The 14,314-nt window shown below is 43.9% G+C and overlaps 1 protein-coding gene across 6 annotated transcripts in view; it reads right to left on the bottom strand.

Moving 5' to 3' along the window:
- The window catches only part of MARCHF3 (membrane associated ring-CH-type finger 3), a 148,567-nt gene that overhangs the window by 39,026 nt on the left and 95,227 nt on the right, over positions 1–14,314 (bottom strand). The window contains exon 1 of one of the 6 annotated variants that reach the window (XM_033405821.2): positions 4,924–11,450. The exons of the other annotated variants lie outside the window; for them this stretch is intronic. The gene's annotated coding sequence lies outside the window, so the exon portion shown is untranslated. Of the gene's footprint in view, positions 1–4,923; positions 11,451–14,314 lie in introns of those variants that run through there. 6 annotated transcript variants of the gene reach the window in all.

Below are 14,314 nucleotides of genomic sequence, written 5' to 3'. Positions count from 1 at the left end.
CTCCCTTTCCTGTTCTCCTAGGCTGCCTCTAGTCCTCTCAGGGTCTGCGGTCTGGCCTCTTCCAGGAGCCCTTTGGAAACTGGCAATGGGGCGAGGGCTGTGGACACCAGCCCTGGTCTTAGGCCTGATGTGGGGCAGAGGCAGGGCTGCCCCTTCCATGTCACTGTCACGACTCCGGTGGGCTTCTCAACCCCCAGGTACCAAGCGTTCAAGAAACACAATGAGATGATTAGCTAGTATACTTTTCCTCGTTAAATAGGATTTGTTGCTTTTTTTTTTTCCACGTTGCAAAAACAAGAATATACGTTACAGAAGGTATAGAACAGCACAAAGAAAATAAAAATCACTCAAAACCCCACCACTTGAATAACCACAGTAAACTTTTTAATTTTTGGCAGGGTTGGCAGGGTGGAGTTGATTTGTAGCTGGGGCCACAGAACAAAAAGGATGTTCAAAGGTCGGCTTCGAAATCTGTGTCTGACCCCTGTCCCCTGTCCTGCCCTTATAAATCCCCATTGACATGATTTTAAATTCTCATAATGCCTCACAGTCACAAAGTGTAACTTCCTGGCACAGCTCTCTTGCTTCACAAGGCAGCCACAGATTAAGAGCCAGGGGTGTGTTGGCAGGAAAAGCAGACACAGTGACCTTCTTGCCTCACGGAATCATTATGTCTGGGTGCAGTCTGAGAGTCTATTTTCGGGTTTTGCATTAACTCCAGCTCAGAGGGCCAAGCATTCCCTCCTTCCACTCCACGGAGCTGGAAGGAGGCAGAGAAGGGATGCAGAGTGAGAAAAGGAGGCCAGGCTGGTCAACGGTGAGGCCGCCCTTAGTGAGGGGAATGCCACTCAGACACACAAGGTTCCCAAGTTCATTCACTTATAACTAGACTGGATTAAGTCCTCACCAAAGGAAGTTGTTCTAAATGTCTGACCTAAATTTGCAATAAAATGCCCTTAAAACAGTTCTGGAGGGCTTCCCTGGTGGCACAGTGGTTGAGAGTCCGCCTGCCGATGCAGGGGACACGGGTTCGTGCCCCGGTCCGGGAAGATCCCACATGCCGCAGAGTGGCTGGGCCTGTGAGCCATGGCCGCTGAGCCTGCGCGTGCGGAGCCTGTGTTCCGCAACAGGAGAGGCCACAACAGTGAGAGGCCCACATACTGCAAAAAAAAAAAAAAAAACAGTTCTGGAAGTAGAGTTTCCTTAAAACTGTAGTTTCACTTCTGGTTGTTATTCTTCATTTCACTTGTCTTCTCAAAGGTGAAAGGGATATTACCCACCATCTGATCAGTTTATTCCATTCACAGAGAGTGCCAGGCACTGAGTTGGGCATAAAGAAATAAAAGGCTCCTCAACCTTGCCTTCTTCTGCAGGCAAGCCCTGGCTCTTTCCCTCGTGCCATCTCTGCAGAACACTGAACCCAACTTAGGATTGAAATGATACTCGAGTCCAGCACTCACTGAAGAACACACCAGCACCTCCACTGACCAGCACACACGAGAATAACCCTGAGATACTAAGTCCTGCACGCCAGGGTGAGTCCGCACACTCCTCAAAGACCATGTCTTGAATTGAAAGTGGGGTGGGAGGGACTACACAGAGGATGGGCACCTCGATCCTGGTGGGAAGCACTGAGTTGGTTTCAGCCCCAGAGAGGGAATCAAATCAGGTGGAGGAGGAGAGAAGGAAGCACACCTCCCCAACCTCAGTCAAAAGAAGCCCAGGGCGGGCTTCCCTGGTGGCACAGTGGTTGAGAGTCCGCCTGCCGATGCAGGGGACACGGGTTCGTGCCCCGGTCCGGGAAGATCCCACATGCCGCGGAGCGGCTGGGCCCGTGAGCCATGGCCGCTGAGCCTGCGCGTCCGGAGCCTGTGCTCTGCAATAGGAGAGGCCACAACAGTGACAGGCCCGTGTACCATAAAAAAAAAAAAAAAAGAAGAAGCCCAGGGGGACTTCCCTGGTGATCCAGTTGGTTAAGACTCCGTGCTTCCAATGCAGGGGTCACAGGTTCGATCCCTGGTCAGGGAACTAAGATCCCCACAGGCTGTGTGGTGCGACTGGGGAAAAAAAAAAAAAAAAGAAGCAGCCCAGGGGCTGAGATCAAGGTGTGGGGCAGGAGTGGGCCTTGCAGGCTGCGGGCACCAATTGGCATGCATGTGTTGCACCTCAGGCAGTGACAAATGGCCCACTGCATTTCCCTGTCTCTTTCAGAGCCACCTGGGAAAACAGCAGGCTGCTGCCGTGGATGCTAGAAAGAGCTGAGCTGTGGGTTTGTAGCCTAGCACTGGTCTTCCACTGATCTTTCCGCAAAATTTCAAGTGCCATTTGACCGCTTTCTTATCAATACCGCCCCTAGGAAGTCCACCCAAGAGCGCTGCTCTCTGGGATTTCTCAGGACAAAAAACATGATGCTGGGAGGGAGTGGTGTCCATAGACACTTGAAACCTCAAATTACACTGATGAGAGGAGTTCTTTGTTGGCCAGGCTTCACACCTTATATAATTCCTCAGGCTGAGAATAAAGCATGATTTGGCATTGGCCAAATTCAGCCGCACTCAGTGGGAGGGCTGGGACTAGGTGGATGAGAGGGAGACAAATAGAAAAGGAAGGAGTGGCTACAGAAATGAAAGCCTGATTAGACAATGGTAAAGATAAAAAGGCCTGTCTGTGAAACTGCGACCCCTTTAAAGGACAGAGTACAGTTTCATTAAAGCAAGGACCCAACCAGGCTGCACCTAACTGTGGCTGCGTTTCTGCTGTCAGTAAGTGATTTCCATGGGAACATGGCTGGCATCAAGAGGATGCGTCCAGAGGACGAGGGGGAAGGGCAGGGAAGAGAGCCCTGCTCACCTGTGCAGCCCTCTTGCCTCACAGCCCCCGAACCTCCATAAGGACCACAGAGTTATGGGCAAGGCTCTGTTCTCAGAGGCAGGACACCCAAGCTCGCACCCTGGCTCACCACACGCCAGCGTAAACCATTCAGTCTCTCCGACTTTGCTGAGATTACTTGCATTTGAAATTAGGGTATTGATACTTCCTGAGCCAGCTCATCTGGTTGTTTGTGAGGCCTCAAATAAGATGAGACACGTGAACGTGCTCTGGCAGCTGGAATGAGCCGTGCACAGGGAGTCATGCACATGCACATTTTATTACTATATTAACCTTTCCTGCTCTTTTCCTGGCCTGGGTTGCATCTCTTCCGTCTTGTATAACTGCTCTCCTCCGTGGCTGGTCAGTTTGTACCCACTGCTCCCTCTGGGTCACACTTGAGCCCTGACCTTGTGCCACTCCATCCCTCCCCGCGGGGAGCACAAAGGGAGTCTTGCTTGCAGCCTGTGTCTCCTCACCCTCCCAAGACCTGTCACCTTCACACCCCCCAACACAGGTTGCACTTTTCCATGAAAATGTTTAGTACAGATACCCGATGAAAAACTGCTATTATGTTTGGTATTCGTGTCTATTTTTTCCAGCAGCTACCATTATCTTAGCTAATCTAAATACACTGGAAAAGAACACACAAGCCACACCCAGCTGCCTTTTTAAGCCTGCTTCTATCAGAACTGCATTTTCAGTGCAAGTCAACTTTAATCTCTCAGCTGTAGGATAAGAAGGCTATTTTGGGGAGGTACCTGGTGCGTTGGCAACTCTATCTGGGTATAAAAATTACCCACAGGATTTAAAGGTGAAAACAAGAGCATAACGGTGTGTGCACCCTGGTGCTAATCTGGTCGTGTGGGCTGCATGGGCAGTGGTCTGAGCAGGCCCAAGCTCCGCGGGGCAGTCTAGAGCCAGACTGGACCTCCAAATTCAACCCTAATGCTAATTCCAGAGATTTTAAAAGGGAGGCTCCTCAGGTGCTCAGTATGTCCCGGAAGGGCCCCGTATGACCTCCAAAGCCAGAGTTGGCCAACAAAGCAAGTCAAAGGACTCGTTCATTATTTTATCCATTCAAACAAGCATTTTTTGAGAACTTACTAGGTATTCCTAGGAAGTTTCTGGTGGTGCAGGGTCTAACCATTTCAAGTCCTGCTTTACATTTCCACCAAACAGTATGGAGTGTTCCCCAGACCCTCTCCAGGGCTGCAGAGCCATGAGGACATGGCACCTTCCCCCTAGCAATCATGCCCTTGCCAGTTCGGGGGATACCACCCAATGCCCTACATTTGAGGGAATGAGAGTGCAGAACTATGGAATGGCTAGACGGCTTTCTGCTCCCACAGAGCTGTGCATCATTAATGCTGTTCCAGGATTCAGAAAACTGACCTTAGTTTTACATGAGCAAATCTGCCTCAAAAAGGATCTCAAAAATGTCTTTTAGTCTCCTTCGAGGAGCTGCATACTCAGGGAGCAAGGCCTCCTCTAATGAGGCCAAGGAATGGATGATACAAGTCGGTCAGTGATTGAAAGGGGAAAAAATAGCAATAATGGCCTGTCCAGGAACTTTCCCCTCTGAGTTGGATTTTTAGACTTTGAATTCTAAGAACAGTCTCTGAGAATAGGATCGCTCTTTGATAGAACATTTCCCTGGCTTTTCAGGCATGTTATAAACAGACAGTGCACTGCATGGCTGATGGACTGACTTAAGAGTGTCCTGAATGTTCAGAAAAAATGAAGGCAGGCAAGAAATCACACACTGACCTTCCTTTCCAATGGAAATGGAGCACATGACTAATTTCAAAACCATTAACATGTAAAAGCAGCATATTTCTTCTGAGAACATGGCACAAAGGCTCTCCAAGGAGATTGCTGGGACATGATTACCAGCAACACTTAAGTTTTCAAAAACGCACCAAGGAGGCTATTCACGAAGAGTGTGTTAGCGGCAAAATAGCTGCTTCATTAAACTTAAATAGCCGCAGCAGGGCTGTGCCTACAGACCCAAGCTACCAAATTATACATTTCTTTTCTGGATGCTTCACTGACCTCATTATGTAGAGCAGAGAGTTTGTCATTCCAAATAAAGTGACCATCCAAGTCTTTATAAACATGTCCATCAGGTGCTTGATGAGTCTGCAGAGTGAAACACTGGGAGCCCAGTGAATTAAAAAAACAAACAAACAAAAACACGACTTCTCTTTTTGTCGTTTCATTCTTCCCTGCTACGTGCTCATTGTCACGCTTACAGAGCAGAGCAAGCAGGTGAAATGCCTGTTTCCGAGCATGAAGGAATTTTTGATTTGGGGGTTATGGCATTTTATTGAGAAACGGGTAAACACCAACGATGAACCATGGAAAGAAAAAAACCCAGACCAGCATAAGGCAAGTTGGATCCAGAGAGAGTTACAGCTTGTTCCCAATGTTCTTTTTGAAATTGATATCCAGAGTTATTTATCATTTCCCATCCACGTTATTAATTCTGATTCTCAGCCACAAGGAGTATCAGGCTAATTTTTCTTCCATTTAAAATTACTATATATTTTTTTCAGCCAGGTAAAATCCTCTAGTTCTGCTGAAGGCAAAGCAAGTAACGATTATCATATTTATACATATTTTTTCCCCTCAAGAAGTACTCACGAAATTAATTCAGATTTTGGAGGCTATCCCATTTTTTTCACTTCATTTTAATTATATAGAGGAAAATGGCAATTAAAATCCTACAACAACCCTGTGTGTTCAGAGGCACAGCGACAGCTGAATCACACTTGTAAATAACAACTGGTCCTGCACAAGGAGCCCTGCTGAGCTAGGGGAGCTACAGGGAAACAGAGCTGCCTGGTTGAGTTCCAGGGGCTCGGGAACAATCAGGGCACATCAGAAAAGTTTAAATGTCAAGTTTAAAAAATAGAGGGGAGCAGGCAAAGCAGAATGAGATGTTCACAGGACGTTACTCAGAGATGAGAAAAGTGTATGCTTCAAATGATATTCAGTGTGCCCAGCGCCAAACGGCTACCTGTTCAGCGTAAGGAAGGTATGGAGGGTACCATTGACCAGGATATCTGATGATATGGAAGGAAAATATTTTGGCTACAAATGAGGGCTGAATACGCTCTAAGGACTACAAGTTCTGGATTTGTGGATAGGTTCATACACATCTTCCACCAGCCTCCAAGTGAATGCCCGCCATTAAAGGAAGTTGATTTGGGGTTCATTCCAAGTCGTATCTCACCCTCCTCCATACAAACAACACCGTACTAGCTACACAGGTGTGCTCCATCTTGACCCCAGCCTCCCAGAGCCTGGAATAAAGCCAGCTGTGGCTTATTTTAAGCCCCAGGGTTCCTTGGGGCTTTCCCCAGCTGCATTTCACCAAGACCGTGGGGAGGTTGTAGTCTTGTTCTCTCACGGGGTAGGGTCCAAGCTCTGCATTCTGCCAGGCTCCGAGGCCCAGGTCTCCCTGCAGTGTTTGCTGGAGCCCCAGGAGACGTTTGGCTGGTGGACCTCCATTTACACACGAGGATATCCGAAGTTACTCAGCTCGCCAAGGAATAGAAAGGCAAGTGCAGAGCGAAGACAAAAACTCTTCGGGTTTTGCTTTTTAGCTCTGTCTTTGGCATTATGGGTGGGCTCCCTATCATATGCTTCATATTACTGAAAGTCCCCCAAACGCCACTTGTTCTTTCCCATGTGGTCAGAGTCTCCGGGTGTTTCTGTGTTGCCTTTGTACATACTTGGCTTTGGATTCAGGGGAACCTCTGGGAGCCTTTGTGGGGGAGGGGACAGAGCCCTAGTTTTGGATCAAGGAGTCCTGGCTTTGAACTGCTACTCAAAATTTACTTGGCACTAAGCCTCAGTTTCCTCCCTGACACGCTGGACCTGGGGTAGGTCTGTGCCTGGCCTGTGGTGGTCACTTGGTAACCGGCAGTGCTTAAGATTGCAGTGCAGCAGGGTGAGCTCATATCAGCTGAGGACCAGGGTGGGGAAGAGAGGTCCCTTCCAGACCCTACCTCTAATCCCCTTGCCTAGCCCACCCCTCTGTAGTCATCCTTACTACCCTACCATCTTCCCAAGCGAATGTCTTTTGGGGGCAGAACTGCTGACAGTTCTGTTTTGACAGTCTTGTATAACATAGGTAAAAAACACAGAAATGCTCCCTGGAATTACTCTTCTCAGCTCTTGGACACTGCTCCCCTTTCCCTCCACTACACACACACTCACACATACACACAAAAACCACAGTTTCTTTTTATGGGTTCCCTAGAATGTGTCCAGTCTTTTAAACCATCAAGATATAAACAAGCACAAGAAAAAACTAACAGTCAGCCAAGGACCAAGTGATCTGAGATCACTTTATCACTTAACTTCTTGACAGCTGTATACTCTGGATTCTTGTGGACCGTGAAATCGGTGGCAAAAAGGGCCTCATTCGTATTGATACTTCTTATTTACCTCAATGCAAAGCGCTTCCAAACCCCTTCAAAGGGGCCTCTCAGGCATTCTGTTTTCTAAGTAGAGCACATGCCCCCTCCCGCACTTGCTCCTCTGGCCGTCTGTCCCATCTTGCCCTGCATCTTGACATTGATGGTTGCATTGGCCCCGCATCTTACACAGCCCACACCCATTGGAGTGTCAGCTTCATCTGGACATTTTTTAGTGTGAGAACCAGCCCACTCTCTCCCCAAGCCTCCACCGGAGCCGAGTGTTTAAAGTCTGCTAGAAATGCTCCAGGGCATCAGTTAGTGGAGGGCTGTCTTCCCTTAAGCCACTCAATCACTCAGGAGGAAGGTCCTAAATCAAATATCTGGTCTGTTCATTTCTTTGTGTATTTGTCCTTGCAAAAACAATGAGTGAGGTTCCTTAATGGGACCCCTCTTGTTTGACAGAAACAAAAACAACCTTACATGGACACTGAATTAACTTATTATCCAAGACCAAACAACCAAATATTAAAGCAGAGGTCTACCTTGACTTTAAAATTTTCATCTGATGGTAGTTTTCCTTCAGAACAGACAAAAAAATTACACTCTTAATAGCAATAGTGAGAGTCTATTTTTCTATTTTCATAGCACTGTTCATTTTCTATTCTCTAATTACTTAATAAATACAGTGGGTCTTTACTGCCTTTGAGGGTGAAAATAGCAGTTATACCCCTATGGAGCTCGTTCATTTGCTTTATGGGCTAAAAAATCTCTAGTGTGTCACAAATGAACACAATGTTCCCGAGGACTGTGTTTTACTCTTGACTCTCCAATTTCACTAATAAATGTGAAAAACACATGTAGCCAGATAAGTCCCTGGAGACCAGCCACTGCAGACACTGAAGAAAGCAAGTTATTCCAGCTAAGATCAGCATTCACTTTCACATTGGAGACTATTTGTCTCCCAAATTCTCCTCCAATTGCTTGACATGAAGCAATGAAATTGGTTTCCAGTGACTACCCCCAAAATCTTAGAAAACTAGTTTTCTTTTTTTTTTAAAATAAAGGATATCTTCAAAAAAAAGAAAAAAACATAAAATTTTTGATCATCAGGTAATGACCTTTTTCTAATCACGTCTCCAGTGGATTCCCCACCACCTTCTGAGAGAGCTGTTACTCTTTTTAAAAAATATTTTTATCAAGAAAAATTTCAAACAAATAGGGAGAAAACTACAGTAACCCCACATATTCTTCATCATCCCAATCTAGCAAGATTTTGCTACACTTGTTCACCCTTGCTTCCTTCCTTCCACCCTATTAAGATTTTTATGCAAGTCTCAGAAATTGTCATTTTACCCCTACATACTTAAGTATGAATTTCTAAAAATATGAACTTTTCTTATAGAACCACAAAACCATTATCATACCTAACAAACTTAATAATTCCTTGGTATCATCTGTTACCCAAACTGTATTCAAATTTCTCCAACTGTCTTGAAAAATCTTTTATGGTTGCTTTGTTTAAATGATCCAGACAAGGTGTAACATTTGGATACATCTAAGTCCCTCTCACTTGCACACAGCCACCTCCCTTTTTCCCCCTTGCCAATGTCTTGCTAAAGAAACTGGCACAGGGCTCCTCTTAAGCCCCATCCCAATAGCTACGTTCTTAATTTTTCTTGTAGTATCATTTAACTTGTTCTTCTATCCCCTGTATTTTCTGGAACCTTACTGATTGGTTTAAGTTCAAGTTCAACTCTTCTGCAACAATAGCTCATGTTGTGTACTTACGTATTGCATCAGAGCGGGCAGGCTCCTAAGATAACAATGAACCATTTTTAGAGGGTTCAGGTGAGGGCAGCCTGATTCCTCCATTGTGGAGTTCCCCATAACATACCTAATGGGCTAATGATTGCATCCCATTTATGACAGGTACTTGAATCAATGATTTCATTTGGGGGCTACAGAATTATGCTTTTCCAATTCTAACTTCCCTTCCACATTTAGTGGCTAGAGTTCTCACGTGAAAAAGAATTTTCCTTCATCAACACTTGCAATCTGGTCATTCTGAAATACAATTTGCACAGAGAAGCCATAATAACTGCTTAATTCTTTCCTTTGACTGCCAATTTTCAGAGTAAGGAATTGTTGCTTTAGGTACATCCTATAGTAACTGAGTTGTTTTTGTTGCTTTCTATGTTATTCTTAAAGGTCCATCTGTCTTTATTGAAATTAAAAAAAAAATCAAATCACCACGCAATAACTAACCCTTCTGCTTGAGTATAGAGAACTGGATTTGTAATGAAAAAGGACACAAAATATGTCTGAGCCCAAGTCCCTGCCACTGTGTATCTCTCTTCTCACTGGAAGGCCAGGCACTGTTTCCCTTGCCTACTTTGGTATACGACTCTTGTCTTTAGGGTTGATAGAGTCTTTCCCTAGGCTGAACACTCCCTGAAGACAGAGGTCTTCTGCATTTACTGATCCCTTAGGAAAACAAGAACAATCTTAAAATCTACCCTCTTCGGCTTACTGCGGCACAGTTGACTTGGTGTCACTTGCTCCTGTGAGCAAGTGACTTCCACTGTCTTATCATTCACTGAATATATCTGAAGGTGCCACCAGTGTAGAAGCCAGTCGGCAGAACTACACCACTTCAGACTGACTAGCTAAGGTCATCAAGTCTGTACTAGATTTTTGGGCTTCGTCTGTGACCCATCAGGAAACCATTCCTGTCCAATGAAGCCTGCAGGTGCCATCTGGCATGGCCACACCCAGCTCCAGGCTGCAATGGTGGCACATTAACACGATGGGCAAGCTTCCACTAGGGGAAGAAACTGCATGTGGATGAAACTTGCACATGTATGAGAAACAGCTCCCTTTTCACCTTCTTACTAATAAGGGTGAAAACATTCAGGCCATTCAGAGGTATTCGCCACAGAAGCATTTATAAGTCTTCCTTAACAACGGCTGACAAGTGTCTCTGAGACGACAGGAATCCAGGGTCTTTCTTTTTTGCTCTCTAAGAGCAGAGATATTTTCTGCCCATTATTGCCTTGTTTTACTGACAGGCATCTGTCAGTTAGACATTAAAACAGAGTGATAATGGGAAGATCATATGCTGGCTTTGTCCACACACTCCAAGAGGGAAGCACTCATGAAAAATGTGTATTTTGGTAAACCTAGACGCTCACGTGCCCACCTGCATTTCTATTAAGTTGGAAACTGAGTATAGAATAGCAAAGCAGTGAGAAGAGGAATAACAGAGGGATGGGATCAGAGGAGATTCCTAAATGGCCCTGCCGACACCAGTGTGGGGATCTGCTGCTCTGTGCAGGAGGGGGATGGGTTAGGAAATGCTTGCCAAAGACGATGAGCAGGATAGCAGCAGTTTTTTTCTGGCTTAACTGGAACTCACTGAGAGCTGCTGAACTGGGGAACTGGCAGAAAACATCTTCCATGGCTCTGTAAATGGAGGATGTTCACACATCCCGAAATAGCGTAAATACTCCCTTTTGAAACAGAGGTAAAAAAGGGAAATGCACATTTAAAATAAACTAATAAAAGCAATTCAATTCCTACTGAGAATCTTCTAGTAAATAGTTCTCTGTCAGAAAGTAATATTGTTACTCAGATATTTGAATCTCCAGTCATATGTTCAGGTTCTGACTTCTTGGCTAATGCAAGTAAAAGCATATCCTACGCACACACACACACACACACACACACACACACACGCGCATGCCCCGTATAATGCCATCTTTTTTTCAATCGAATAAAACTTTAATTTATTCACTTAATGATTATAGTAGAATGCCATGCTTATGCTGACAATTTACCATAAAACCTTACCATTCTGTACTGAGCCATAGAGCCTAGAGACTACTCAAGTATAATCCCTACTGTAAAGTTCTAATATGTGCACAGTGGGAGGAAAATAGGTGTCATCATATTCAGTGGCAGTAGTCAACTTGAAGAGGATAGAAGCCAGAAATCACTAGCCTCACCAGTAAAAAGTGTTACAATTTTCTTTTATAATTAAAAAAAATATTTTAACATCTTTACTGGAGTATAATTGCTTTACAATGGTGTGTTAGTTCCTGCTGTATAACAAAGTGAATCAGCTCTATGTATACATATATCCCCATACCTCCTCCCTCTTGCGTCTCCCTCCCACCCTCCCTATCCCACCCCTCTAGGGGGACACAACGCACCGAGCTGATCTCCCTGTGCTATGCAGCTGCTTCCCACTAGCTTTATGTTACATTTGGTAGTGTATATATGTCAATGTTACTCTCTCATTTCTTCCCAGCTTACACTTCCCCCTCCCTGTGTCCTTAAGTCCATTCTCTACGTCTGTCTCTTTATTCCTGGTTTATTCCTTTATTCCTTTATTCCTAGGTTCTTCAGAACCATTTTTTTTTAGGTTCCATATATATGGGTTAGCATTTGTTTTTTTCTTTCTGACTTACTTCACACTGTATGACAGTCTCTAGGTCCATCCACCTCATCACAAATAACTCAATTTCGTTTATTTTTATGGCTGAGTAATATTCCATTGTATATATCTGCCACACCTTCTTTAGCCATTCATCTGTTGACAGACACTTAAGTTGCTTCCATGTCCTGGCTATTGTAAATAGTGCTGCAATGAATATTGTGGTACATGACTCTTTTTGAATTATGGTTTTCCCTGGATATATGCCCAGTAGTGGCATTGCTGGGTCATATGGTAGTTCTATTTTTAGTTTTTTAAGGAACCTCCATACTATTCATCATAGTGGCTGTATCAATTTATATTCCCACCAACAGTGCAAGAGGGTTCCCTTTTCTCCACACTGTCCAGCATTTATTGTTTGTAGATTTTTTGATGATGGCAATTCTGACGGGTGTGAGGTGATACCTCATTGTAGTTTTGATTTGCATTTCTCTAATGATTAGTGATGTTGAGCATCCTTTCATGTGTTTGTTGGCAATCTGTATATCTTTTTTTGAGAAATGTCCATTTAGGTCTTCTGCCCATTTTTGGATTGGGTTGTTTGTTTTTGATATTGAGCTGCATGACCTGCTTATAAATTTTGGAGATTAATCCTTTGTCAGTTGCTTCATTTGCAAATATTTTCTCCCATTCTGAGGGTTGTCTTTTTGTCTTGTTTATGGTTTCCTTTGCTTTGCAAAAGCTTTTAAATTTCATTACCTCCCAATTGTTTATTTTTGGGTTTTTTTTTTTTTTTTTTTTTTGGTACGCGGGCCTTTCACTGTTGCGGCCTCTCCCATTGCAGAGCACAGGCTGCGGATGCGCAGGCTCAGCGGCCATGGCTCACAGGCCCAGCCACTCCACGGCATGTGGGATCTTCCTGGACCGGGGCACGAACCCGTGTCCCCTGCATGGGCAGGCAGACTCTCAACCACTGCGTCACCAGGGAAGCCCTATTTTTGGTTTTATTTCCATTTCTCTAGCAGGTGGGTCAAAAAGGATCTTGCTGTGTTTTATGTCATAGAGTGTTCTGACTATGTTTTCCTCTAAGAGTTTTATAGTGTCTGGCCTTACATTTAGGTCTTTAATCCATTTTGAGTTTATTTTTTGTGTATGGTGTTAGGGAGTGTTCTAATTTCATTCTTTTACATGTAGCTGTCCAGTTTTCCCAGCACCATTTATTCAAGAGTCTGTCTTTTCTCCATTGTAAATTCTTGCCTCTTTTATCAAAGATAAGATGACCATATGTGCTTGGGTTTATCTCTGGGCTTTCTATCCTGTTCCATTGATCTATATTTCTGATTTTGTGCCAGTACCATACTGTCTTGATTACTGTAGCTTTGTTGTATAGTCTGAAATCAGGGAGGCTGATTCCTCCAGCTCCATTTTCCTTTCTCAAGATTGGTTTGGCTATTCAGGGTCTTTTGTGTTTCCATACAAATTGTGAAATTTTTGTTCTAGTTCTGTGAAAAATGCCAGTGGTAGTTTGATAGGGATTGCATTGAATCTGTAGATTGCTTTGGGTAGTAAAGTCATTTTCACAATGTTGATTCTTCCAATCCAAGAACATGGTATACCTCTCTATCTATTTGTATCACCTTTAATTTCTTTCATCAGGGTCTTGTAGTTTTCTGCATGTAGGTCTTTTGTCTCCTTAGGTAGGTTTATTCCTAGGTATTTTATTCTTTTTGTTGCAATGGTAAATGGGAATGTCTTTAATTTCTCTTTCAGATTTTTCATCATTAGTGTATAGGAATGCAAGAGATTTCTGTGCATCAATTTTGTTTCCTGCTACTTTACAAAATTCATTGATTAGCTCTAGTATTTTTCTGGTAGCGTCTTTAGGATTCTTCTCTATGTATAGTATCATGTCATCTGCAAACAGTGACAGTTTTCCTTCTTCTTTTCCGCTTTGGATTCCTTTTATTTCTATTTCTTCTCTGATTGCTGTGGCTAAAACTTCCAAAATTATGTTGAATAATAGTGGTGAGAGTGGGCAACCTTGTTTTGCTCCTAATCTTAGTGGAAATGGTTTCAGTTTTTCACCATTGAGAATGACACTTGCTGTGGGTTTCTCATATATGGCCTTTATTATGTTGAGGTAGGTTCCCTCTATGCCCACTTTCTGAAGGGTTTTTATCATAAATGGATATTGAATGTTGTCAAAAGCTTTTTCTGCATGTATTGAGATGATCATATGGTTTTTCTCCTTCAATTTATTAATATGGTGTATCACATTGACTGATGTGCGTATATTGAAGAATCCTTGCATTCCTGGGATAAACCCCACTTGATCATAGTGTGTAATCCCTTTAATGTGCTGTTGGATTCTGTTTGCTAGTTTTTTGTTGAGGATTTTCTCATCTATGTTCATCAGTGATGTTGGCCTGTAGTTTTCTTTCTTTTTGACATCTTTGTCTGGTTTTCATATCAGGGTGATGGTGGCCTCATAGAATGAGTTAGGGAGTGTTCCTCCCTCTGCTATATTTTGGAAGAGTTTGAGAAGGATAGGTGTTAGCTCTTCTCTAAATGTTTGATAGAA

This window comes from Orcinus orca, chromosome 3, assembly GCF_937001465.1.
Source record: "Orcinus orca chromosome 3, mOrcOrc1.1, whole genome shotgun sequence".
NCBI lineage: Eukaryota > Metazoa > Chordata > Mammalia > Artiodactyla > Delphinidae > Orcinus > Orcinus orca.
Note: the sequence above shows the minus strand (reverse complement) of the source record. Positions and strands in the feature narration are given on the sequence as shown.